The sequence below is a fragment of the Loxodonta africana genome, chromosome 12 (assembly GCF_030014295.1).
Source record: "Loxodonta africana isolate mLoxAfr1 chromosome 12, mLoxAfr1.hap2, whole genome shotgun sequence".
Lineage (NCBI taxonomy): Eukaryota > Metazoa > Chordata > Mammalia > Proboscidea > Elephantidae > Loxodonta > Loxodonta africana.
This window is the reverse complement of record NC_087353.1, coordinates 47,990,599-48,015,208: the sequence shown is the minus strand read 5'-3', so window position 1 is coordinate 48,015,208 and position 24,610 is coordinate 47,990,599. Positions and strand designations below refer to the sequence as shown.

The following is a 24,610-nucleotide window of genomic DNA, read 5'->3' as shown; positions in this document are numbered from 1 at the left end:
AGCCTCACTCCCCAGGATCTAGCGCTACTATGGCTGACCTACGAAAGGTGTTTAATAACGATGAAAGGAAGGAAGAAAGGGCAGTAGGGAGGGAAGGAGGGGCGATTACCCTCACTCGCTCACTGCAGCTCCGGGGGACGTTTCCCCCTCTTTTCTTTAGATGTTGGGTCTGGGGAGAATCCTGGAAAGCCTGGCATGGTTACTGGCACTTGCCCTATCTCCTCTCTGAGCTTCTGGGACCTGGGGGCCACGCCCCCCAGACCAGTCAGTAAAGCTGTGTCTCCGCTTCACATCTGGCCTTAGAGGACCCAGCCTCAGTCAGAAGACTCCCTGCCCCCCACTTGCTCCAGCACTCTGTGCAGGAGCTGCCCTGTTGAGAGTCAATCATAGCTCATTGGCTGAGAAACTGTATATTTAGAGGGTCTCAAGCTGATGTGGCTGAAATAATTTATTTGTAAAGGATGCTTCAAATATATAAATAACATGTTAATAACTTCAAACATGTTTATTTCTTATATGTATGTATATGTGTGTAAATAGACATATCTATCTATATACAACACATACTAGTGCTGGATTTATTTGCTTATCATCCAATTTTGGTGTTGACTGCTCTAATATAACACAACAAAAAATGCCACTGAATAATCAATTATCAATGATTAACTTGTTGAAAATATTTTTTCTCTGGCTTCATGATTAAAAAAAAAATTATTATTATTTTTTTCCCTGCTTCAATTAACTAAAATAATCACAGCATAATTTACTTAACAACTACCAGATTAATATGAAATAAATTACTGTAGTCTCTCAATTTTCTTTAAATTAGCTGGACTTTCAGCATTCAGAATGGCTTTAAACCTGGAATTAACCAAGAAAAGCAAAAGCAAAATTGTCTCTCTCCAGCAGAAAAAGAATGCTCCCCATGACAGGCTGTGACTTGTCAATCTGCACACAGAAGTTATGGCACCTTCTTATTGGCAGAGTTCCCAAAGGGCTGGCTGCTCTTCACCAAAGCCAAGTAGTGTGGAAGAGAAAAAGGAAAAACAAAGTAAGAAAAAACGCAGAGAATACTCAGGGAAGATCAAAAAATCCTGACACCACTGCTAGATATCTGGGTGACATTAGGCAAGTCACATAAGCTCTCTGAACCTGTTTCCTCATCAATCAAATAAAAAATAATACCTGTGTTACAGCATTTTGGGGAAATTAAGTCTGGTACTGTTTAAAACTTCTTCTGAACCAGTGGCACTCAATAAATGCTTTCTTGTTGTGTGATGAGAAACTACTTTTCTTTAGAGGCATTTGGTATTTAGAAGTCATGTGAACAGGAGGTAAATCATATGGAGAGAAAAATCTGAGATGTATTTGCAATCCAGAGGACCCTCTAATATGAGGGAGCTTTATAAACCCATTGTGTGCTACTTAAAACAGAGAAGACAAAGAGATTTCATTTTGAATGGCAACTCAGATTATCTAGTAACGGGTCCTGAAGTTATCTTAGTTATCTAGCACTGCCATAACAGAAATACCACAGGTAGATGGCTCCTGACTCTTCTTGCTTGGGGGTAGTGAGGTCCCTTTTCTCTCTGCTCACTTCTCTCTTTTGTATTTCAAAAGAGACTGACTCAAGATACAACCTAATCCTGTAGATTTCGTCCTGCCTCATTAACATAACTGCCTCTACTCCTGCTTCATTAACATCATCAAACCAAACCAAATCTATTGCCATTGAGTTGATTCTAACTCATAGCAACCCTATAGGACAGAGTAGAACTGCCCCATAGGGTTTCCAAAGAATAGCTGGCGGATACAAACTGCCAACCCGTTGGTTAGTAGCTGTCTTAGTCATCTAGTGCTGCCATAACAGAAATACCACAAGTGGACGGCTTTAACAAAGAGAAATTTATTTTATCACAGTTTTTTTTTTAGTAGGTTACAAGTCCAAATTCAGGGCATCAGCTCCAGGGCAAGGCTTTCTCTGTTGGCCTTCTCATCAGTGTTCCCCCAAGTGAGGAGCTTCTTCACACAGGGACCCCGGGTCTAAAGGACATGCTCTGATCCTGGTGCTTCTTTCTGGGTGGTATGAGGTCCCCAACTCTCTGCTTGCTTTCCATTCCTTTTATCTCTTGAGAGATAAAAGGTGGTGCAGGCCACGCCCCAGGGAAACTTCCTTTACCTTGGATCAGGGAGGTGACCTGAATGAGGATGGTGTTAAAATCCCACCCTAATCCTCTCAACATAAAATTACAATCACAAAATGGAGGACAACCATATAATACTGAGAATCATGGCCTAATCAAGTTCATACACACATTTTTTGGGGGGGGGGACATAATTCAATCAATGACAGCAACCAAGCTCTTAACCAATGTGCCACTAGAGCTCCCATAAAGGTTAGGATTTTGCTTTTTTGGTTACGATAATTACATCAAATCACAAAATGGAGGACAACCACACAATACTGGGAATCATGGCCTAGCCAAGCTGACACACATTTTGGGGGAACACAATTCAATCCATGACCAAAGTGCTATGTTAGCAAAGATTCTGAAGCTGAGTCTTGAATCCAGGGGCAAGAGTGATATGATAGATTGCAGTGTTGGTCAGGCTGTAGGATTGGTTTTTTTTTTTTTTTTTTTAAATCTTGTATGCACAAAGGATGCCCCTGCAATGACTTTGGTAGCCAAGTTCACAACAGAAACTCAAACAAGTAATAACAGCTTCTAAACCAATAAATAATTTAGTCAAAAGTCATTTCATTATATATATATATATATATATATATATATATATATATATATATATATATATATATAATGTACAAAGAAGAATATCAGTACTGGGACAACTCTTCAAGGAGACAACACTTTACTGACTCTTACCCTTAACTTGAAATGTGAGGAAGAAGTAGGGAAGAGAGACTCTGTCAGACAGCCCAGAGGCTGACAATAATTTCCAACATTACAAGTTTGATATCCATAGAAGCAAATTTTGTTTAAGAAACTACAGCTCTCCTCCACCCCATGGTGGAGTTCTTACCCTTGGGCTGCTTCAGCAAAGGCTTCTGCTCTGCAGACATAAATCCATCCACATATGAGCAGTGGATATTTGACAAAGACCCCAAAAGAGTTAAATGGGGAAAAGGCAGTCTTTTTAATAAATGGTGCTGGCATAACTGGATATCCATCTGCAAAAAAATGAAACAAGACCCATACCTCACTCCATGCACAAAAATGAGCTCTAAATGGATCAAAGACCTAAATCTAAAATCTAAAATGATAAAGATCATGGAAGAAAAAATAGGGACAACGTGAGGAGCCCTAATACATGGCATAAACAGTATACAAAACATTATAAAGAATGCAGAAGAAAAACTAGATAACTGAGAGTTCCTCAAAATCAAACACCTATGCTCATCCAAAGGCTTTGCCAAAAGAGTAAAAAGACTACCCTACAGAGTGGGAAAAAGTTTTTAGGTATGACATTTCCAATCAGCGTCTGATCTCTAAAATCTACATGATACTGCAAAAACTCAACTACAAAAAACAAATAACCCTATTAAAAAATGGGCAAAAGATATGAATAGGCACTTCACTAAAGAAGACATTCAGCTAACTAACAGATACGTGAGAAAATATTCAGGATCACTAGCCATTAGAGAAATGCAGATCAAAACTACAATGAGATTTCATCTTACTCCAACAAGGCTGGCATTAATCCAAAAAACACAAAATAATAAATGTTGGAGAGGCTGTGGAGAGATTGGAACACTTCTACACTGCTGGTGGGAATGTCAAACGGTACAACCATTTTGGAAATCGATTTGGTGCTTCCTTAAAAAGCTAGAAATAGAACTACCATACAATCCAGCAATCCCACTCCTTGGAATATATCCTACAGAAATAAGAGCCTTTACACGAACAGATATATGCACACCTGTGTTTATTGCAGCACTGTTTATAATAGCAAAAAGATGGAAGCAACCAAGGTGCCCATCAACGGATGAATGGATAAATTATGGTATATTCACATGATGGAATACTACGCATCGATAAAGAACCGTGATGAATCTGTGAAACATTTCATAACATGGAGGAACCTGGAAGGAATTATGCTGAGTGAAATTAGTCAGTTGCAAAAGGACAAATATTGTGTAAGACCACTATTATAAGAACTTGAGAAATAGTTTAAACTGAGAAGAAAACATTCTTTTGTGGTTACAAGAGGAGGGAGGGTGGGAGGGTGGGAGAGGGGTATGAACTAATTAGTTGGTAGATAAGAACTACTTCAGGTGAAGGGCAAGACAACACACAATACAGGGGAGCTCAGCACAACTGGACTAAACCAAAAGCAAAGAAGTTTCCTGAATAAACTGAATGCTTCGAAGGCCAGTGTAGCAGGGGCAGGGGTTTGGGGACCATGGTTTCAGGGGACATCTAAGTCAATTGGCATAATAAAACCTATTAAGAAAATATTCTGCATCCCACTTTGAAGAGTGGCACCTGGGGTCTTAAATGCTAGCAAGCAGCCATCTAAAATGCACAATTGGTCTCAACCCACCTGGATGAAAGGAGAATGAAGAACACCAAGGACACAGGGTAATTATGAGCCCAAGAGACAGAAAGGGCCACATGAACCAGAGACTACATTATCCTGAGACCAGAAGAACTAGATGGTGCCCAGCCAGAACCGATGACTGCCCTGACAGGGAACACAACAGAGAACCCCTGAGGGAGCAGGAGAGCATTGGGATGCAGACCCCAAATTCTCATAAAAAGGCCAGACTTAATGGTCTGACTGAGACTGGAAGGACCCTGGTGGTCATGGCCCCCAGACCTTCTGTTGGCCCAGGACAGGAACCGTTCCCAAAGCCAACTCATCAGACATGGATTGGACTGGACAATGGGCTGGAGAGGGATGCTGGTGAGGAGTGTACTTCTTGGATCAGGTGGACACTTAAGACCATGTTGGCATCTCCTGCCTGAAGGGGAGATGAGAGGGTAGAGGGGGTTAGAAGCTGGTGAAATGGACACAAAAAGAGAGTGGGCTGTCTCATTAGGGGGAGAGTAATTGGGAGTATGTAGCAAGGTGTATACAAGTTTTTGTGTGAGAGACTGACTTGATTTGTAAACTTTCACTTAAAGCACAATAAAAATTATAAAAAGAAAAAAAGGCTTCTGCCCTGAGCCCTCCTGACCTGTCCAGCAGTATCTGCTGAAGCAAATTCAGAGGTTCATTCTGACGGGAAGATTTAAGAATTCCTCTCCTACTCTGTTTAGTTCTCTTGACCAACTTTGCTGCCAAAACAAAGGTCTCTTCCTTTTGATATTAATTGTAGCCCCTTATTGCAGCTTCATTAGTTGCGATAAGCTGACCAAACCCAAAACATACGAAAGAGGTTCTGTGGCTACACAGTGACACTTAACCTCTTCCTTCCAAACTCTATACTGAATTTGATCAAGTGCCTCAGGAATTCCTAGAACGGGACTGGGAATGTCTGATTCATGAAATTAAAACCCGTTTAGGACACTACTTCTTGTGGCCAAATTGTAATAACAAGAACTGGATTTACACTCCTGCCTTAAACATTTAGAAAACTGGACACATTATATGAAACCATGGTTTTCATACATTGAAAAACAACCTGCACAGGACTCTGGTCTCCCTGAGAGAAGAGAAACAAAACAAGGCAAACACTCTGAATGTCCCAGCTCACTGCCTAGAGGATGGTCACAGCTCACTGCCTAGAGGATGGTCCCAGTTCACTGCCTGGAGAAATTGTCCCAGCTCAGTGCCTAGAGGATGGTCCCAGCTCACTGCCTAGAGGATGGTCCCAGCTCACTGTGTAGAGGATTGTACCAGCTCACTGCCTAGAGGCAATTTCTCTGGCACAGTTCAGAGAGAAAAATTGCTGAGAGAGTTTGGCAAAATTTGAAGATTGAAGTTCAGGGAGGCCTGGGTGACAAGAGTTTGGATTGAAATTATTGTGGAATGAAGTAATACACAAAATGGCTCATGTGATCCTGACCTATTAGTTTCTTGTTATCAGTTTATTAACATTACTATGAGGAAAAAAAAACTGAACAGGATAGGGACAATAAAGATGAAGGAAAAAGGTCCAGACAAAAGTGGGAAAGTGTGACAGAGCTAGAAAATATCAGAAAGCAAGTCACCATATTTTTTAACATTATAGAAAAAAAAAGCTTTATGAAGTTTCTATCCTGAACCACTTTTCCTTCTAAACATTTAGGGAAACTAATTTTATACAAAAATAAACATTAGGAAAATATCATCATCAAATCCCATATGAATTTATTACAAAAAGAGAGAGGAGTGAAATATCCATACAGAAAATAAAAGCACAGTAGAATAACATGCCCACAAAACAGATCAAAACTGTAACCTACTGTTACAAAACAAGCTAAATAAAATTAAGAAAATGATTATGGAAGATATGTAACAACATAAATTACAGCTAGATAATCTCAGAGATGAGGTGATAAAGTTTAAGAAAGAAATTAAAATTAAAAAAAAAATTAGAACTGAAGACTAAACTAGAAGGCACAGAAGCATGAGTAAACACAAAGACTAATGTCTTAAGAAAAACAGACCGTGAAAAGGAGATTAAAAGAAAGAAAAAGCGGGGGGTAAACATTTAAGAGAAAGTGATAAGCAAGGTTGGTAAAGAAGGTCCAACATATGGGTTACAGGAGCTCCTAAAGAAGAAAATTAAAACATGGGATCGAAATAAACACAAGAAATGATAACTCAAGGAAACATTCCTCAAAGTTAAAAAAAAGAAACTGGAACTACACTGTATACCAGAGAATATTAACCAATGAACACTGAGACATTCTAGTAAGATTTCTATGCCTTTTCAAATAGAAAATATTCTTTGACTATCTAAGAAAAAAGAGCAAGTAGCTTATAAAGGAGAGAAAATTAGATCATCAGACTTTTGACACGATGCTTTATGCCAGAAGAAAACAGAATAACATATTTCAGATAGTTGTGATGGTTAAGGTTGTGTGTCAACTTGGCTAGGTCATGATTCTCAGTGGTTTGATAGTCATATGATGGTGTGATCACTTCCATGATGAAATCTGATGTTATGTGATCACCTCCATGATAGGATCTGCTGTGAGCAATAAATCAGTTGAAAGGGAGTTTCCTTGGGCATGTGGCCTGCCTTGAATATAAGTGGATATTCTTGCAAGACTTGTGGCTTTTGCTCATTCTGGATTCTGCAGCTGGCTCCTGTTCACCTGATGCCTGGTTCTTGAGACTTGAGCTAGCAGCTTGCTTGTGGTCTTGCCTGCTGATCTTTGGGATTCATCAATCTTCACATTCTGTGAACAAGAACTCTGCTCTCCAGCCTGCCAATCTTGGGTTCACCAGCCCCAGTGGCTACTTGAATCGGGAGAAGCCACTATCCTGACCCACGGACTTGGGACATTCCAGCCTCCACAGCTGCGTGAGCTGACTTATACACTTTACTGGTTTTGCTTCTCTAGAGAACCCAGCCTAAGATAATATCCAAGGGAAAAATATGTAAGTCAAGGATTTTCTGTCCAGCAAAAATCTTCAAATATAAAGGGCACAAACTGCTATCAATATATAGGTAGTAAAGAAATACTGCTCCTATGAGTTCTGAATCCCTGGTGGTGCAGTGGTTAAGTGTTTGGCTGCTAACCAAAAGATCGTCAGTTCAGATCCACCAGTTGTTCCTTGGAAACCCTATGGGGCAGTTCTACTCTGTCCTATAGGGTCACTAGGAGCTGCAATCAACTCAACGGCAACTTTTTTTTTTTTTTTGAATGAGTGCTTTTTGAAGAATTTACTAGAGAATGATATTCATAAGGACTGGTGTAATCATTAAATATATAGTAATTTGAAGAGTGAGACTAAATGAAGTTTAAAAGTGAGGAAGTATACTATGCAATGGCTATATGCTCTGACAATGTAGATACAAGTACATTGGGTAGAATCCTCAGGAGAGTGTTGCTTCAGTAGGGATAAGTTAAGCCTCGAATAAAGGCTGCTCTGGACACAGCTTAATAAGGAAGTGTTCATAACTAAGGACAGATTCCTTTTAGCAATACCATTAGCATCATCAAGTGGAGGAACAAGTTAAGGCTGGTGAAAAATACAAAGATGAACAAAAAAGGCTTTTAAAATTATGTTTGCAGTGGGGAAAACAAGAAAGTGATAGACCCAGACCCACTGTTGGAGGAAAGTCATCTGTATTTATCTCATTCCAGTATTATTTCCCCTAAGAAACATGTATACGAATCCTGGGGCACTGGCATTCCAGTGTATGAAAAAGCATATTAATTATACACTTTCTAACATACATACCAAAGATGATAAAACAGTAATGGTCCATCTGACCTCTACTAGTATTCCTGTTTCCCCACATTTTGTCCAGGAGGGATGCCAGAATAGCAACATTTAAGATGTTTCAGGACTGTAGAATTTGGGTTGTCCTGGGAGAAAATAATGAGGACTTTATTTCTAAATTGAGACTCACTTAGGGAATTATCACCTACATTAGTGTTTTTCAAACTGCAAGTCACAATCCATCGCTGGGTCATAAAATCAATGTAATGGATTGCAACTGACTTTTTTTTTTTTTTTAATAGAATAGATCAGAAAGAAAATACCAAAGTACATAGCACTGAGTATGGTTAAGTGTTGTTTCATGCAACTTTCATTTTAGTTACATACATAATATGTGAACTGAGTCATGGGATACAAAGTATTTTTTACTCTGGATTACCATCAAGAAAAGTCTGAAAGACACTGCCTTTGACACTGTTCAGACTGAACATAATTCCACATGTGTATGATGAAATTATCAAAGATTGAGATGGTTGAGTCCGCTACAATCAGTTCAGGTTGCTCCCTATTCTTCCTGACCACAAATTCCTGCATCCCTCTCAATTCTGTTCTGAACTCATGTTATTTTCTGTAACTCAACCTGTCTCTGTTCCCAACTCATGTTATTTTCTGTAATTCGACCCTTCTGTGTTTTGTTCACATGCCATTTAAATTTGTTCTAGATGCTGGAGATGCATTAGTGGGTGGAGAAAATCTGTGTGAACTCATCAACATGATACATCTCAGGCCAAGGAATATTTCACCTATATTCCTCATGTCACATCAACATCACGTCTACCTAGTTTTTGTCCCACATTTGCTCTTTGCATACAGTCCCTTTCAAGTTCCCCAGTCTTTCCATGATAACTGATACACACAACATGGACGAGTCTCAGAGACATAACACTGACAAAAAAAAAAAAAAAAAAAAACAAAAACCTGGACACAAAAGAGGACATCCTGAATGGCTCCATGTATATGAAGTTCTAGAACAGGTAAAACTAATCTATAAAAAAACAAATGAAACCCATTGCCAACAAGTCAATTCCAACTCAGGACAGAGAACTGCCCCATAGAATTTCCAAGGAGTGCCTGGCAGATTCTAACTGCCAACCTCTTGGGTAGCAGTCATAGCTCTTAACCACTATGCCACCTATCTGAGCCCCAAGCCCATTACCATAGAGTTGATTCCAACTCATAGTGAACCTATAGGGCAGAGTAGAGCTACCCCATAGAGTTTCCAAGAAGCACCTAGTGGATTTGAACCACCAACCTTTTGGTTAGCAGCCATTGTTCTTAACAACTAGGCTGTAAGGGTTTCCCACCACCTATACCCAAAACCAAACTCACTGCTGTAGAGTCAATTTCTGACTCATAGCGACCCTATAGGACAGAGTAGAACTGCCCCCGTAAGGTTTACAAGGAGCACTTGGGGGACTCGAACTGTCCACCTTTTGATTAGCAGCCACAGCTCTTAACTACTATGCCACCAGGTTTCCCCCACCACCTATAGTGGGGGGAGAAGTTACAACAGCAGTTGTCTCAGGGCAGAGGGATGACGGGACACAGAAGTTGACTGGGAAGGGACAAGAGAAACTTTCTGGGATAATAGAAATGTTTCACAGCTTGAGAGGGATGTGAGTTACATGGATGTATCCACTTGATGAGTTAAACAGTTAAGATGCCTGCCTTTCAATGTATGCAAATAGAAGAACCATAAAAAACAACCAAGTAGGTGGCATGGAATGGGGAGGTTTAGAAGAAACAAGAATGGCAGAATGTTTATAGTTGTTGAAGCTGGATGAAGTACCTGGGGTTCATAATAATACTCTATTTTGTTTATGTTTGAAATTTGTTTATAATAATAAGCTTAAGAAATTATGGCAATTCAGATATTCCCAATTCCCAGTTAGGATGCTTTTATTCTTGGTGGCAGCTACCATAGGAAACGCAAGTAATATTCAATGTCCTAATCATCTTCCACAAAATCTGAATCCATAAGAAAGTAATATCGGAGAAATTTAGTGCTGTTAAGTGATTCTGGCAAGTGCTTTGACCTGAAAAGTAGTCTGCTTGTTACGCTTCTTTAGAAACAACAAGAGGCTGGGCCTAATGTCTCCACATCACTTTTAGCCCCGTTTTCTTTACATATAAAAAACCTAGGTACTTCAGGCTTACAGGATAAACATATTCTCTGACTGCAGATAAAGATGGGTCCAATATTTGGCTTTAAATAATTTCATCTTTCCTGTAACTCACAGTAATGGTTCTATCTAACCCAATCAACCATTATTCAGACAACTAAGATGGGGAAAAAATTAAATTCTTATACCTTGATATCTGTCATCAATGGGAACCAGCTTGTTCCACCCACTGGTTTTGCCCTTACCTTCATTAAATTATGTGGTAGCAATTCAGACCAAATGACTTCTCCTAAGAATACTGCTACCACTTAACTTAATGAAGGTAAGGGCAAAACCAGTGGCTATAACAAGCTGGTTCCCATTAATGACAGATATCAAGGCATGAGAATTTAATTTTCACCATACTTATTCAATCTGTATGCTGAGCAAATAATCTGGACTATATGAAGCTGGAGTATATGAAGAACAACAGGGCATCAGATATGGAGGAAGACCCATTAACAACCTGTGTTACGCATATGACACAACCTTGCTTGCTGAAAATGAAGAGGATTTGAAGCACTTACTAATGAAGATCAAAGACCACAGCCTTCAGTATGCATTGCACCTCAACATAAAGAAAACAAAAATCCTGACAACTGGACCAATAAGCAACATCATGATAAATGGAGAAAAGACTGAAGTTGTCAATGATTTCATTTTACTTGGATCCATAATCAACACCCACGGAAGCAGCAGTCAAGAAATCAAAAGATGTGGTGGCGGGGCCAAGATGGTGGAGTAGTCAGACGCTTACAGTGATCCCTCTTACAACAAAGACCTGAAAAAAAAGTGAAACGATTATATATATGACAAGCTAAGAGCCCTAAACATGAAAGGCAAATCTAGAAAACGGACTGAGTGGCACAAGAAGGGAGAGAGGGTTCAGAAGCAGCAAGGAGTTGCCGGACCTCACTCGATGGGAAACCTCAGGCCCGATCCCTGGAGTGACTGAGGTGGGGCTGGTGGTAGCAATCAGGATGCAGTCTCCTTAGGGAGAGACAGCCAGCCTCACAGGCTTCTCACACCTCTGGAACCACAGAAGAACAGTGCTCTCAGCAAAAGCTAAGTACTTGTGTTTATTTTATCACGCCCCCAGCTGCCAAGCCAGCTTCAGTGGCTGTCGATTTCTCTGGGCCTGAGATAGGTCCTGCTGTGCGCCCCGGGCCAATCTCTCAGCCTTGGAGAAGGAATAAATTCACAGGGTAAAAGATAATCTGTCAGATCCACAAACCTGGGGAGCTCAAGACAGAAGTGGCTTCTGTCCAGGCACAAACAGTCTGTGGACTTTGAATACCTTTCACCCCTTCATGGACCTGTGTGGGCCCGTTTCAGGAGAATAGGCCCTTGTTGGCAGACTGTAACTGTTTCAGCTGTGTGGAGGAGACGTAGGTTTTTGATGTTTGACACTGCTTTGCCTATAAAACAGGGTCCTCACTTACCCACATCAGGGGCCCATGTCACCTAACCACCCACGACAGAGATTCGAGGATAAGTGGAATCTCCCAGTCCTTACAACAAAAATCAGTGGGTGCCCAAGGTCTGGCTGCAGAACCCACCTACCTATGCACTCTAGGGAACAGGGACATGCTTTCCTCACAGACACTCAGAGGATGGTTGTCAGCCCCCTGCCTTATTCAGTGTGTGACCCTCAGCTACAACCAGATACCTGTTCCTATGCCAATCATCCCTGCCCCTATAAGACTGTATGACAGAGCCTGTACCACACTCTTGATGACCAACTACCTGGACACCTGAGCTGAATGCATACAAGAAAAGCAAATGGACTCCTAGGCTCAGATACCTGGTAACAGCTCTAGCCATCTGGTGACAAGATGTTAGAGCTTCATAGGTGAAAATAATCAAGCTAGCTCACTCAAGCTGCCTGTTTGGGCATATCCAAACACAACAAAGCAAGAAGCTAGGATACAGTAAGCAAACAAAAAATAAATTAATACAATAACTTATAGATGGCTTGGAGACAACAGTCAAATCACATAAAGAAGCAGACCATGAACACTGCAACAAGCTTTCAAAACAAAGAATCAAGAAATCTCCCAGACAAAAGTGTCTTCCTGGAATTACCAGATGCAGAATACAAAAGATTAATATACAAAACTCTTCAAAACGTCAGGAACGACATCAGGCAAAATGCAGAACAAGCCAAGGAACACATAGATAAAGCAGCTGAAGAACTTAAAAGGTTATTTAAGAACATTATGAAAAATTTAACAGGATGCATGAATCCATAGGGAGACAGCAATCAGAAATTCAGAAGATTAACAATAAAATTACGGAAGTAGAAAACTGAATAGAAAAAGAGGAGCAGAAATGAGAAAATGGAAGGCAAAATTAGTGCAATTGAAAATAAAATACTTGGCACCAATATATTCAAAGAAAAACCAGATAAAAGAATTAAAAAAAAAATTAAGAAACCCTAAGAATCATGTGGTACTCTATCAGTAGAAATAACCTACAAGTGATTGGAGTACCAGAACAGGGAGGGATAACAGAAAATACAGAGAGAATTGTTGACAGCTTGTTGGCAGAAAACTTCCCTGATATTGTGAGAGAAGATATCTATCCAAGATGCTCATCAAACTCCACATAAGGTAGATTTTAAAAGAAAGTCACCAAGACATATTATAATCAAACTTGCAAAAACCAAAGATAAAGAGAGAATTTTAAGAGCGGCTAGAGATAAACGAAAATTCACCTACAAAGGACAGTCAATAAGAATAAGCTCAGACTACTTGGCAGAAACCACGCAGGCAAGAAAGTAAGGGGATGACTCATATAAAGCACTGAAGGAAAAAAACTGCCAACCAAGAATCATATATCCAAGCAAAACTGTCTCTCAAATATGAAGGCATAATTAGGAAATTTCCAGATAAACAAAAGTTTAGGGAATTTGTAAAAACCAAACCAAAACAACAAGAAATACTAAAGGGAGTTCTCTGGTTAGAAAATCAATAATATCAGCTATTAGCCCAACACCAGAACACAGGACAGAGCAACCGGATGTAAACCCAGATAGGGAAATCACAAAAATAAATCAAGATTTTAAAAAACACTCAAAACAAGGAAACAGCAATGTCATTATGTAAAAGCTGACAAAATTAAAACAATAAAGAGGGACTAAAAAATGTAGTCATAGATCTTTCATATGGAGAGAAAGTCAAGGCAATATCAGGAAATAAAAGTTAGGTTTGAACTTAGAAAAAATAGGGGTAAACATTAAGGTAACCATAAAGAGACTAAAAATCCTACACATAAAAATAAAATGCAAGAAAAAAAATAAACATTCAGCAAAAACAAAATCAACAACAATGAATAAGAGGAAAACACAATATTTAAACTACTCAGCACAAAAATTAAGTGGGAAAAAGAAACTGTCAACAACACACACAAAAAGATATCCAAATGGCAGCACTAAATACCTACCCATAATTACACTGAATGTAAGTGGACTAAATGCACCAAAAAAGAGACAGAGAGAGTCAGAATGGATAGAAAAACACTATCCGTATATATGCTGTCTACAAGAGACACATCTTATACTTAAAGACACAAACAAACTAAAACTCAAAGATGAAAAAAAAATATACCAAACAAACAAAAATTAAAAAAAGAGAACTGGCAATATTAATTTTTGACAAATTAAACATTAAAGTTAAATCTACCACAAAGGATAAGGAAGGATGCTGTGTAATGATTAAAGGGACAATATACCAGAAGGATATAACCATACTAAATATTTATGCAACCAATGACAGGGCTTCAAGATACATAAAACACACTCCAACAGCATTGAAAAGTGAGATGGACAGCTCCACAATAATAGTAGACGACTTCAACACACCACTTTCGGTGAAGGACAGGCATCCAGAAGGAAGGTCAATAAAGATACGGAAGATCTAAATGCCACGATCAACCAACTCGACCTCATGAACACATATGGAACACTCCACCCAACAGCAGCCAAGTATCTTTTTTTTTCCAGCACATATGGAACATTCTCTAGAATAGACCACATATTAGGCCATAAAGCAAGCCTAAACAGAATCCAAAACATTGAAATATTACAAAGCATCTTCTCTGATCATGAGGCAATAAAAGTAGAAATCAATCACAGAAAAATCAGGGAGAGGAATCAAACACTTGAAAACTGAACAATACCCTGCTCAAAAAACACTGGGTTATAGAAGAAATTAAGGAGAGAATAGAGGAATTCATAGAATCCAATCAGAATGAAAACACTGCCTATCAGAGCTGTTGGGATGCATATAAAGCAGTGCTCAGAAGTGAATTTTTATCAATAAATGCACACATACAAAAAAGAAGAGCCAAAATCAAATAATTATCCCTACAACTTGAACAAATGGAAAGAAAGCAAGGAAACACTCAGAAAGCAGAACAAAGCTAATAAAAATTAAAGCAAAACTAAACAAAATAGAATACAGAAAAACAACTGAAAGAGTTAACAAGAACGAAAGGTTAACAAAATTGATAACCATTGGCCAAACTGAGAAAACAAAAATAGGAGAGGAAGCAAATAACCCAAATAAGGAATGAGATTGGCACTATCAGAACAGACTCAACTGAAAATTGAAAGAATCATATCAGGTTACTATGAAAAACTGTACTCTAACAAATTTGAAGAAATGGATGAATTTCTAGAAATACACTACTTACCTAAACTAGCACAAACAGAGGTAGGACAACTAAATAAACCCATAACAAAAGAAGAGATTGAACAGGTCATTTAAAAACTCCCTACAACAAAAAAAAGCCCTAGCATGGATGGCTTCACTGGAGAGTTCTACCAAACTTTCAGAGAAGAGTTAACACCACTATTACTAAAGGTATTTCAGAGCATAGAAAAGGATGGAATACTCATTCTAAAAGCCAGCATATCCTTGATACCAAAACCAGGTAAAGACACCACAAAAAAAGAAAATTACACACCTATCTCTCATGAACCTAGACGTAAAAATCCTCAAAAAAAAAAAAAAAAACTCTAGCCAGTACAATTCAACAACATATCAAAAAAATAATTCACCATGACCAAGTGGGATTCATACCAGGAATGCAGGGATGGCTCAACATTAGAGAAGCAATCAATGTAGCCCATCATATAAATAAAACAAAAGACAAGAACCACATGATCTTATCAATTGATGCAGAAAAGGCATTTGACAAAGTCCAACACCCATTCATGATAAAATCTCTCAGCATAATAGGAATTGAAGAAAATTCCTCAACATAATAAAAGGCATTTACAAAGCCAACAGCCAACATCATCCTAAATGGAGAGAGTCTGAAAGCATTCCCCTTGAGATCGGAAACCAGACAAGGATGCCCTTTATCACCACTCTTATTCAACATTGTGCGGGAGGCCCTAGCCAGAGCAATTAGACTAGATAAGGAAATAAAGGGCATCCAGATTTGTAAGGAAGAAGTGAAATTATTTCTATTTGCAGATGACATGACCTTATACAGTAAAAACCCTAAAGAATCCTCAAGAAAAGTACTGAAACTAGTAGAAGAATTCAGCAGAGTATCAGGATACAAGATAAACATACAACAATCATTTGCATTCCGCTACACCAACAAAGACAGCATCGAAGATCACCAAATCAATACGATTTACAGTAGCCCCCAAGAAGATAAAACATTTTGGAATAAATTTAACCAGAGATGTAAAAGACCTACACGAAGAAAACTATAAGACACTACTGTGAGAAACCAAAAAAGACCTATGTAAATTGAAAAATATACCTTGCTCGTGGATAGGAAGACTCAACATTGTAAAAATGTCTATTCTACCAAAATCAATCTATAGATTCAACGCAATTCCAATCCAAATTCCAACATTTTTTAATGAGATGGAGAAACAAAGCACCAACATCATATGGAAGGGAAAGAGGCCCTGGACAAATAAAACATTACTGAAAAACAATAACAAAGTGGGAGGCCTCACACTACGTGATTTTGGAATATACATACTGCCACATTCCCCTGCATGTGAGTTTGCCATACTGTGGGGGCTTGTGTGTTGCTATGATGCTGTAAGCTATGCCACCGGTAGTCAGATACCAGCAGGGTCACCCCTGGAGGACGGGTTTCAGTTGAGCTTCCAGACTAAGACAGACTAGGAAGACGGACCCAGCACTCTACTTCTGAAAAGCATTAGCCAGGGAAAACCTTATGAATAGCAGCATAACATTGTCTGATATAGTGCTGGAAGATGAGCCCCCCAGGTTGGTCCTCAAAGTAGAGTCGACCTTAATGATGTGGATGGGGTAAAGCTTTCAGGACCTCCATTTGCTGATGTGGCATGACTCAAAATGAGAAGAAACAGCTGTAAACATCCATTAATAATCGGAACCTGGAATGTACGAAGATAGAATGACAGAATATTGTAAGACCAATGACTTCTTCATTGCAAATACCTTCTTTCACCAACATAAACGGTGACTACACACATGGACTTCACTAGATGGAACACACAGGAATCAAATTGACTACATCTGTGGAAAGAGACGACAGAAAAGCTCAATATCATCAGTCAGAACAAGGCCAGGAGCTGACCGTTAAACAAATCATCAATTGCTTATATGCAAGTTCAAGTTGAAACTGAAGAAAATCAGAGCAAGTTCACAAGAGCCAAAATATGACCTTGAGTATATCCCACCTGAATTTAGAGACCATCTCAAGAATAGATTTGATGTATTGAACACTAGTGACCGAAGACCAGACGAGTTGTGGAATGACATGAAGGACATCATGTATGAAACAAAGCAAGAGGTCACTGAAAAGACAGGAAAGAAAAGACCAAGATGGATGCCAGAGGAGACTCTGAAACTTGCTCTCAAATGTCGAGCAGCTAAAGCAGAAGAAAGAAATGATGAAGTAAAAGAGCTGAACAGATTTAAAAGGGCGGCTCAAGGAGACAAAGTATTATAATGACACGTGCAGAGAGCTGGAGATGGAAAACCAAAATGGAGGAACGCGCTCAGCGTTTCTCGAGCTGAAAGAACTGAAGAAAAAATTCACCCTCAAGTTGCAATACTAAAGGATTCTATAGGGAAAATATTAAACGACGCAGGAAGCATCAAAAGAAGATGGAAGGAATACACAGAGTAATTATACCAAAAAGAATTAGTCGATGTTCAACCATTTCAAGAGGCAAAACGAGACCAGGAACCGATGATACTGAAGGAAGAAGTCCAAGCTGCTCTGAAGGCATTGGCGAAAAACAAGGCTCCAGGAATTGACGGAATATCAATTGTTATGTTTCAACAAAAGGATGCAGCGCTGGAGGTGCTCACTCTTCTATGCCAACAAATATGGAAGACAGCTTCCTGGCCGACTGACTGGAAGTGATCCATATTTATGCCTTTTCCCAAGAAAGGTGGTCCAACCGAATGCAGAAATTATAGAACAATATCATTAATATCACACACAAGCAAAATTTTGCTGAAGATCATTCAAAATGGCTACAGCAGTATATCAACAGAGAACTGCCAGAAATTCAGGCTGGTTTCAGAAGAGGACGTGTTGTTGTTGTTGTTAGGTACCTTTGAATTGGTTCTGACTCACAGCAACCCGATGCATAACAGAACGAAACACTGCCCAGTCCTGCGCCATCCTTACAATCGTTGTTATGCTTGAGCTCACTATTGCAGCCACTGTGTCAATCCACCTCCTTTAGGGCCTTCCTCTTTTCTGCTGACCTTCTACTTTACCAAGCACGATGTCATTCTCCAGAGACTGGTTCATCCTGATAACATGTCCAAAATATGTAAGACACAGTCTCGCCATCCTCCCTTCTAAGGAGAATTCTGACTATACTTCTTCAAAGACAGATGTTTTTGTTCTTTTGGCAGCCTGTGGCATATTCCATATTCTTCGCCAACACCATCTTCAAGGGCATCAATTCTCCTATGGTCTTCCTTATCCACTGTTCAGTTTTCACAGGCATATGAGGTAACTGAAAATACCACGGCTTGGGTCAGAAGCACCTTAGTCTTCAAGGTGACATCTTTGCTCTTCAACACGTTAAACAGGTCCTTTGCAGATTTACCCAATGCAACGCGCCTTTTGATTTCTTGCTGCTTCCATGGCTGTTGATTGTGGATCCAAGTAAAATGAAATCCTTGACAACTTCAATCTTTTCTCTGTTTATCATGATGTTGTTCATTGGTCCAGTTGTGATGATATTTGTTTTCTTAATGTTGAGGTGCAACCCATACTGAAGGCTATGGTCTTTGATCTTCATTAGTAAGGGCTTCAAGTCCTCTTCATTTTCAGCAAGCAAGGTTGTGTCATCTGCATAACACAGGTTGTTAGTGAGTCTTCCTCCAAACTTGATGCCCGCTCTTCTTCTCGTATTATTTGTTCAGCATACAGATCGAATAGATATGGTGAAAAAATAAAACCCTGACACACACATTTCCTGACTTTAAATCACTCAGTATCCCCTTGTTCTGTCTGAACAACTACCTCTTGATCTATACAGAGGTTGCTCACGAGCACAGTTAAGTGGTCTTATGTTATCCATAATTTGTTATGATCCACACAGTCGAATGCCTTTGCAGAGTCAATAAAACACAGGTAAATGTCCTCCTGGTATTCTCTGCTTTCAGCTAGGATCCATCTGACATCGGCAATGATATCTCTGGTTCCACGTCCTCTTCTGAAACTGGCCTGAACTTCTGGCAGTTCCCTGTCGATATACTGCTGCAGCCGTTTTTGATATCTTCAGGAAAATTTTGCTTGCGTGTGATATTAATGATATTGTTCTACAATTTCCACATTTGGATGGATCACCTTTCTTGGGACTAGGCATAAATATGGATCTCTTCCAGTCAGTTGGCCAGGAAGCTGTCTTCCATATTTCTTGGCATAGAAGAGTGAGCACCTCCAGTGCTGCATCTGTTTGTTGAAGCATCTCAATTGATATTCCATCAACTCCTGGAGCCTTGTTTCTCACCAATGCCTTCAGAGCAGCTTGGACTTCTTCCTTCAATACCATTGGATCCTGATCACATGCTACTTTCTGAAATGGTTGAAAATCGGCTAATTCTTTTTGGTATAATTACTCCGTGTATTCCTTCCATCTTCTCTTGATGCTTCCTGTGGTGTTTAATATTTTCCCCATAGATTCCTTCACTATTGCAACTCGAGGCTTGAATTTTTTCTTCAATTCTTTCAGCTTGAGAAATGCCAAGCATGTTCTTCCCTTTTGGTTTTCCATCTCCAGCTCTTTGCACATGTCATTGTAATACTTTACTTTGTCTTCCTGACCCGCCCTTTGAAATCTTCTGTTCAGTTCTTTTACTTCATCAATTCTTCCTTTTGCTTTAGCTGCTCGATGTTCGAAAGCAAGTTTCAGAGTCTCCTCTGGCATCTGTCTTAGTCTTCTCTTTCTTTCCTGTCTTTTAATGACCTCTTGCTTTGTTCATATATGATGTCCTTCATGTCATTCCACAACTCGTCTGGTCTTCGGTCACTAGTGTTCAATGCATCAAATCTATTCTTGACATGGTCTCTAAATTAAGGTGCGATTTTTTTTATACTTAAGGTCATATTTTGGCTCTTGTGAACTTGCTCTGATTTTCTTCAGTTTCAACTTGAACTTGCATATAAGCAATTGATGATCTGTTCAACAGTCAGCTCCTGGCCTTGTTCTGACTGATGATATTGAGCTTTTCCACCATCTCCTTCTACAGATGTAGTCAATTTGATTTCTGCGTGTTCCATCTGGTGAGGTCCATGTGTATAGTCACCGTTTATGTTGGTGAAAGAAGGTATTTCCAATGAAGAAGTCCTTGGTCTTGCAAAATTCTATCATTCCATCTCTGGCATTGATTCTATCACTAAGGCCATATTTTCCAACTACTGATCCTTCTTCTTTGTTTACAGCTTTCGCATTCCATTCACCAGTAATTATCAATGCATCTTGATTGCATGTTCAATCAATTTCAGACTGCAGCAGCTGATAAAAATCTTCTATTTCTTCATCTTTAGCCCTAGTGGTTGGTATGTAAAGTTGAATAATAGTTGTATTAAATTGTTTTCTTTGTAGATGTATTGATATTATCCTATCACTGACATCGTTGTACTTCAGGATAGATCCTGAATGTTCTTTTTGATGATGAATGCAACACCATTCCTCTTCAAGTTGTCATTCCCAGCATAGTAGACTATATGATTGTCCAATTCAAAATAGCCAACACCAGTCCATTTCAGCTAACGTGTAGGATATCAATGTTTGTGTTCCATTTCATTTTTGACAATTTCAAATTTTCCTAGATTCATACTTCATACATTACAGGTTCCGATTATTAATGGATGTGTGCAGCTGTTCTCATTTTGAGTTGTGCCACATCAGCAAATGAAGGTCCTGGAAGCTTTAGTCCTTCCACGTCATTAAGGTTGACACTACTTTGAGGAGGCAGCTCTTCCCCAGTCATCTTTTGAGTGCCTTCCAACCTGGGGGGGCTCATCTTCCAGCACTATATCAGACAACGTTCCACTGGTATTCATAAGGTTTGCACTGGCTAACACTTGTCAGAAGTAGACTGCCGGGTCCTTCTTCCTAGTCTGTCTTAGTCTGGAAGCTCAGCTGAAACCTGTTCTCCGTGGGCAACCCTGCTGGTATCTGAATACTGGTGGCATAGCTTCCAGCATCACAGCAACACACAAGCCCCCACAGTACGACAAACTGACAGATACGAGGGGGACACTGAACCAGGGATATCATTGCTGATATCAGATGGATCCTGGCTGAAAGCAGAGAATACCAGAAAGATGTTTACCTGTGTTTTATTGACTATGCAAAAGCATTCAACTGTGTGGATCATAACAAATTACGGATAATATTGTGAAGAATCGGAATTCCAGAACACTTAATTGTGCTCATGAGGTAACTGTACATAGATCAAGAGGCAGTTGTTCAGAGAGAACAAGGGGGTACTGATTGGTTTAAAGTCAGGAAAGGTGTGTGTTAGGGTTGTATCCTTTCACCATACCTATTCGATCTGTATGCTGAGCAAATAATCCGAGAAGTTGGACTGTATGGAGAAGAACGGGGCATCAGAATTGGAGGAAGACTCATTAACAACCTGCGTTATGCAGATGTAACTCTGCTTGCTGAAAGTGAAGAGGACTTGAAACACTTACTGATGAAGTCAAAGACCACAGCCCTCAGTATGGGCTGCATCTCAACATAAGGAAAACAAAAAATCGTCACAACTTGACCAATGAGCACCATGATAAACAGAGAAAAGATTGAAGTTGTCAAGGATTTCATTTTACTTGGATCCACGATCAACAGCCATGGGAGCAGCAGTCAAGATATCAAATGATGCATTGCATTGGGTAAATCTGCCGCAAAGGACCTCTTTAAAGTGTTGAAGAGCAAAGACGTCACCTTGAAGACTAAGGTGTGCCTGACCCAAGCCACGGTACTTTCAATCGCATCATATGCATGTGAAAGCTGGACAGTGAATAAGGAAGACCGAAGAAGAATTGATGCCTTTGAATTGTGGTGTTGGAGAAGAATATTGAATATACCATGGACTGCCAAAAAAATGAACAAATCTGTCTTGGAAAAAGTACAACCAGAATGCTCCTTAGAAGGATGGCAAAACTGCTTACATACTTTGGACATGTTTTCAGGAGGGATCAGTCCCTGGAGAAGGACATCATGCTTGGCAAAGCACAGGGTCAGTGGAAAAAAGGAAGACCCTCAACGAGGTGGATTGACACAATGGCTGCAACCATGGGCTCAAGCATAAGGATTGTAAGCATGGCACATGACCAGGCAGTGTTTCGTTCTGTTCTGCAAAGGGTCACTATGAGTCGGAACCAATTCGCCGGCACCTAACAACAACAAGAAGAATACCTATGCCTTGCCTCCATTCCTTAAATACCCAGTCTATCCTTTCTACTTGTCACATAAGGATCGTCGTTATGTACCATCGAATTTGTTCCGACTCACAGCAACCCTATGTGCAACAAATAACGTTCTTGCTTTTCAACATTTTAAAGAAGTCTTTTGCAGCAGATTTGCCAAATGCAATACGTTGTTTGATTTCTTGACTGCTCCTTCCATGGGTGTTGATTGTGAATCCAAGTAAAATGAAATCCTTGACTTCAGTATTTCCTCTGTTTATCATGATGTTGCTTATTGGTCCAGTGGTGAAGATTTTTGTTTTATGTTGAGATGTAATACATACTGAAGGCTGTAGTCTTTGACCTTCAGCAGTATTTCAAAGCCGTCTTCACTTTCAGCAAGCAAGGTTATGTCATCTGCATATCGAAAGTTGTTAATGAGTTTTCCTCCAATCCTGATGCCACATTCTTCTTCGTATAGTCCAGCTTCTCAGATTATTTGCTCAGCATACAGATTGAATAAATATAGTGAAAGGATACAACCCTAACACATATGTTTCCTGATTTCAGAATGACTGCTTGCTCTACGTACAGGTTCCACATGAGCACAATTAAGTGTTCTAGAATTCTCACTCTTCGCTATGTTAAAAAAAAAAAAAATCATGATTTATTATGATCCACACAGTTGATTGCCTTTGCATAGTCAATAAAACACAGGTAAATTTCTGGTATTCTCTGCTTTCAGCCATGATCCATCTGACATCAGCAATGATATCCCTCATTCCATATCCTCTTCTGAATTCGGCTTAAATTTCTGAAAATTCCCTGTCGATGGACTACTGTTTTTGAAATTATTTTCAGCAAAATTTTACTTGCGTGTGATATTAGTGATACTGTTTGATAATTTCCACATCCTGCTGGATCATGGCATTTTGGAATGGGCACAAATATGGATCTCTTCCAGTCACTTGGCCAGGTAGCCATCTTCCAGATTTCTTGGCATAGACAAGTAAGTGATTCCAGCGTTGCATCTGTTTGTTGAAACATCTCAATTGGTATTCTGTCAATTCCTGGAGCCTTGTCTTTCGCCAATGCCTTCAGTGCAGCTTGGACCTCTTTCTTCAGTAAGATTGGTTCTTAATCACATGCTACCTCCTGAAATGGTTGAACATCAACCAATTCTTTTTGGTACAATGACTCTGTGTATTCCTTCCACCTTCTTTTGGTCCTTCTTGAATCATTCAACATTTTGCCCATAGAATCCTTTGATATTGCAACTTGAGGCTTGAATTTTGTCTTCAGTTCTTTCAGCTTGGGAAATACTGAGCGTGTTCTTCCCTTTTGGTTGTCTAACTCCAGGTCTGTGCACATTTAATTATAATACTTTACTTTGTCTTCTTGAGCTGCCCTTTGAAATCTTCTGTTCAGCACTTTTACTTCATCATTTCTTCCATTTCTATTAGCTACTGTATGTTCAAGAGCAAGTTTCAGAGTCTCTACTGACATACATTTTGGTCTTTTTTTTTGAATGACCCTTTGCTTTCTTCATGTATCATGTCCTTGTTGTCATCCCACAACTCATCTGGTCTTTGGTCATTAGTGTCAATGCATCAAATCTATTCCTGAGATGGTCTCTAAATTCAGGTGAGATGTACTCAAGGTTGTATTTTGGTTCCCGTGGACTTGTTTCAATTTTCTTCAGCTTCAACTTGAACTTGCATATGAGCAACTAATAGTCTGTTCCACAGTCAGTCCCTGGCCTTGTTCTGATGATACTGAACTTTTCCATTGCCTCTTTCCACAGACGTAGTCGATTTGACTCCTGTGTTTTCCAACTGGTGAGGTCCACGTGTATAGTAGTATAGTCGCAGTTTATGTTGTTGAAAAAATCAGTCGCTGGTCTGGCAAAATTCTATCATGTGATCTCTGGCATCATTTCTATCACCAGGGCCATATTTTCCAAAAACTTATCCTTCTTGTTTCCAGCTTTCACATTCTAATCACCAGTAATTATCAATGTACGTTAGATCAATTTCAGACTGCAAAAGTTGGTAAAAAATCTTCAGTTTCCTCATCTTTGGCATTAGTGGTTGGTGTGTAAATTTGAATAATAGTCATATTAACTGGTCTTCCTTCCTATC

General features: G+C 39.5%; 1 pseudogene; it reads left to right on the top strand.

Moving 5' to 3' along the window:
- Nucleotides 1-24,610, top strand: part of LOC100672665 (uncharacterized) — a 35,908-nt pseudogene that overhangs the window by 7,322 nt on the left and 3,976 nt on the right.